Raw genomic sequence first — 4,896 nt, forward strand, 5'->3', positions numbered from 1 at the left:
CCCGGGAAGCTGCCTTTCGCCTTGTCGCCGTCGTCGCGTGTGCGGCAGGAACGTCAAGCCGGCAGCTTCGCTGTGAGGCTCCCGCTTGACCAGCGCCGTCGCCAGCTCTTCTCTTTCTATCAGCCCGCCCGGCCTCGGCTGCGCCCCGCCCCCTCTCCCCCCCCTCCCCTGCAAGTGTCAGTCGATGTCGGGGCTGGGAAGAGAAGCCCCGCCTACCTCAAAGAGCCGCCAGTTTGGCGGGGATGAGGAGCGGGAGGGAGAACAATAGGCGGGAGGCAGAAAGTGTGGCAGAAGGGGAGACGAAAATGAGGTAAAATACATGAGAGAGTAGAAAGGCGCCGCTGCTTGTATTCCATATATCCACATTGGGGGGTGGGGGGAGGAGGAGGAGGAGGAGTCATGATAGTGACTCTGCCCCCCCCCCCGGTCCTCAATAGAGATTTTGCCTCAGACAAACGCTGTCTTGGAGGGGAACAGGGGAGACGTTTGGCGAGGAGCTGCCTGAGGCATCTTCCAGATATACAAGGGGGCTTATCCCACCCCCACCCCGTCCGCCCTCTCACTCCCGCTCTTATAGAATCATAGAAAAGCAGAGTTGGAAGGGGCCTACAAGGCCATCGAGTCCAACCCCCTGCTCAATGCAGGAATCCACCCTAAAGCATCCCTGACAGATGGTTGTCCAGCTGCCTCTTGAAGGGCTCTAGTGTGGGAGAGCCCACAACCTCCCTAGGTAACTGATTCCATTGTCGCACTGCTCTAACAGTCAGGAAGTTTTTCCTGATGTCCAGCTGGAATCTGGCTTCCTTTAATTTGAGTCCATTATTCCGTGTCCTGCACTCTGGGTCAGAGAGGGGGTGAGTGGCCGGTTCAGCCTGTGGCCTCGCGCACATGAAAGTGGCGCAGCAGCAGGATCTACACTACTATTTTAAAGCGCTTTATAACAGTTATAAAGCGCTTTAACTGCTTTAAAGCGCTATAAATTTCGAGGCGGATCCTCTCTGTACCACCCCTGATCTCACGACAAACGACTGTTTTTGTCTCGACGTCACCCACCCCTTATACACACGCCCTGCTGCGAAGTTATGAAATAATTACAGGGCCCCTGGGCACGCATCCACAGAAGAGGCTGCCTGGTGGTCTCTGCCTGATCCTCTGCTCTGGCCTTTCCTGCCAACATCTGCTGCGTGCCAGTGATTCCCTATGGAACTGCCCCTGGGAGTGACTCGGTCAGAGACAGTGAGATTACTATAACACCATGCTGTGTCTCTGCCTGAGTCGCTGGCCTGGATATGATTCTTTTCAGTCCGGACACATACCGAGACAGCAACAATTATTAGAAGCCTATGAAAACCCTGTGTGTTGATGAATGTTTTCTGTATGTATTCCCTCTGCAGTAGCGTGTCCTAATGCTTATAATCCAGAAGGCACTGTGCAGCAATTCTATCTTTCCCCCTTCTCCTTAATGCCTTTTCTGTAGTAAGGAAAGAAGAAGTGGTGTGAACATGTGAGGGTTTGCTGGATTTCCCCAAAATTCTGTGTATAAGGAAGGGTGATGGCACTGTAAAAACCTTGTCTTGAAGCAACCCTGCACTGGCTTCTGAAGCAGGTATATTAGTAGACTGACCATACCAGTTTCTGAAAGAGAGGGAGGGTAGGTGGGGGTGGGAAAGGCTTGTTCTATAGAAGTGTTCCTAGGATTGGTGTTTGAGACACAGAGAGAGGGGTGGGGGTGGCAGGATGGTGGTCAATGGACTGGTCAAATATTACAAACACTAGCCTCTACCACCAGCCAGAAAACTAAGAGCTGCCAAGTAGAGCCTGTTTACAACTCACCTTTGTTCTGGCATTGCCAAACTGATCTCCCTCCTCTACCTTTTCCTTCCACTCTCCTTCCTTTGTGTGTTTTTTAGTTTGTAACCTTGAAGGTAGAGCTTGTGTCTCATGTTTTGTTGAAGGTGAATCACTTTGGGAAATGGTATTTGTCTGAAAAGTGCAATAAAAATATAACAATATAATCAATGCAATCAATATAGAGAGGGTTGGGTCCCAAAGTTACTTTTCTCTGATGGAAGGAACATTTGGATCCAACCCATTGTCAATTGACCTGTTAGTTTACCATGCGTTAATTGAGTTAAATATTCAGTGTAGCCAAGAATGCCCTTGTGCATGTGGCAGCCTTTTTATTATTATTGCATCTTGTTGTGTCAGCTGATACCAATGGCAGGAATGAGGGCCCCTTGCTTTTCAGCCATGCAAGACTCATGGACGGACGGAACCCCACCCCCCACCCCAATTTAGGGCCCCTCTCCCTACCCTCCAATTCTCTCCAGAAAGCTACTGCATCAAATTTAAGCCTGAGGAGTGATTCTAATTGTGGGGCTCCACACATATAATCCTAGCTGGAAGATTTATCATGTGAGCTCCTCATATGGATTGACCAGTAGGACACATAGGCTCTTCTAACCTGTATTCTTTTATATGCTGGATGTTGTATGCTCTAGAAAAGGTGCATGAGTTTGAGGATTGTTCTTTCTTAGCAGAGATATCCATAACAGCTGCATTGATATCCCATTGTACATTCTCCTGCCCTGATCTGACAAAATGCAATATCAAAATCACCTAACTTATGCATTATTTCTATTTATACATGTGAACTTGCATAGTCAGAAGTAAGAGATCTAGCAAAATTGGAAAATTCACCATATGAGAAACAATGCATACAATAATGTATATTTGCAAACACACCTAGAATGAACAAGGTTCACTTCCTAGTTTGGGGCACATCTAGGGATTACTCACACATACAAATTATTAGTAGTAAGGCAGAGTGTGGAGTGTTAATGCCCAATCACTTATTTTTATCTTTCTATTAAAAGATTATATCTTGGCTTTTTTCCTCAAAAGAAATGCAAGGCAGCTAACAAAATGAATTTAATAAAATAAAATATTAACACAAGACCAGCTAAACACTTTTTAAAAAAAGTTTAAACTTAACATTACATAAGCATTTTTAAAAAAACTACTAAAGCCACAGCAACATAAAAATTAGCAACAGAGCCCTTTACCAGCACCCAGATTTTCTGACTTACAAAGGCTGTCATTAACATGCAGTAAAAAACAACAACACCAAACCGACTACAGTCATGGAGCTATGTGTGCCTTCTCAGGAGAAGGTATTGAATAAGAAGAGTGCCACAATGGAAAAGCCCTATTTTTTGTACTGTCCTGATGAACTTCAGATGGTTCCAGCAGAGTACATACAGGAGTATGTGAATCAGTTTCCTACTACCTTTACGGAGTGTGGTAAGTTTATGGTTCCTCTCTTTAGAGATTCTATCTGAGCAGCTATTGCATGGCTGGATGGATGTTTAAGGGTGCAATTCTATGCATGTTTAGACAGAAAAACGTCCTAGAAGTCCCAGCATTCTTCAGCAAGCATGATTGGCTGGGGAATGCTGAGAGTTGTAGGATTTTCCCCCCCTGTCTAAACATGCATAGGGTTGCGCCCTAAATGACCCAGCAGCATAGGGAGTAGGGTGACCATATGAAAAGGAGGACAGGGCTCCTGTATCTTTAACAGATGCATAGAAAAGGGATTTTCATCAGGTGTCATTTGTATATATGAGAACCTGGTGAAATTTCCTCTTCATCACAACAGTTAAGACTGTAGGAGCTATACTAGAATGACTGGATTTAAAAGAGGGCAGGACACCTGCAGCTTTAACTGTGTCATGAAGAGGGAATTTCACCAGGTTCTCCATATATATATATAACACCTGCTGAAATTCCCTTTTCAATACAGCTGTTAAAGATACAGGAGCCCTGTCCTCCTTTTCATATAGTCGCCCTAATAGGGAGTACCTAACTGCATGGGTCTTTTCCAAAGAACTGGCACCCAAGTATCTGGCATGGTGCTCATTGTGTGTGAAAAATCCATGAAATCAGGCTTTACACACTCACAGCCATCCTAAAACTTCTTCCAGCTGTGAGAGCTGCTCAGGGTAAAGTTGCCATACAATCGGGAGAACATCTGAAGGACACCTACGGTGATGGTAATAATATCTGGTCTCTCCCCCACCCCCACACACCTTATGAGACACTATGTTGTTTTGAGAGACATATATTTTTGAGCATATTGGTATAGGATTTTCTTTCTTTCTTTTTAAAGAAATATTCAAGGACAAGTAGCAAATACAATTACTCTTTTTCTCAGACTGGTAATATTTTTTTCCATTGGGGCACAGCTAAGAACAGGCTGCTTTGTAGGACAAAGTGCATGCTTGCATGCAGTTGAAACGTCATTTTAAAGAATGAAAAATCTAACCATGCTGGCAAGCAGACTGAATTTCCATTTTATGACAAGGAAAGGGGAAAAGAAAATACTCCTAATACTCCCATTGTTTAGTTCTTTGTGTAAATCAGGCTTAAAAACACAAAAACAATATTTCAAACAAATAATTTCAATTGGACATAAATAACTAACAAACGGGGCAGAAAATCTTGCAATCTGCTAGGTGTTTTGGTGAAGAAAAATGAAAGGAAAAAAGGATTAAAAATTGAAAGACGTTGGCAACAGAAAAATGATAGCATGCAGGAGAAAGATTGAAGTCCTAAAATCATTGTATTATGTACAATAGTCAAAGCATCCCAGAATCATGGGCCAGAACTGCACCCTTCAACATAAGTCTGAAGTTCATAAAGCAGTTAATTTAGATGGATTTAAGACACTTTGCATCACTTTCTAAAGTCACTGCTTATTTGAATAGAACTGACAGCCTGATCTAATGGATTTTATGCTTGCAAAGGGGTGTTCTTGCACCAGCAATCAAAGCAGTACAAACTAAAGGCTGATTTAAAAATTAGTTTTAAAGGCACTCCTAAAATATAAATATACTA

Source organism: Elgaria multicarinata, chromosome 3 (genome assembly GCF_023053635.1).
Source record: "Elgaria multicarinata webbii isolate HBS135686 ecotype San Diego chromosome 3, rElgMul1.1.pri, whole genome shotgun sequence".
Taxonomy (NCBI): Eukaryota; Metazoa; Chordata; class Lepidosauria; order Squamata; family Anguidae; genus Elgaria; species Elgaria multicarinata.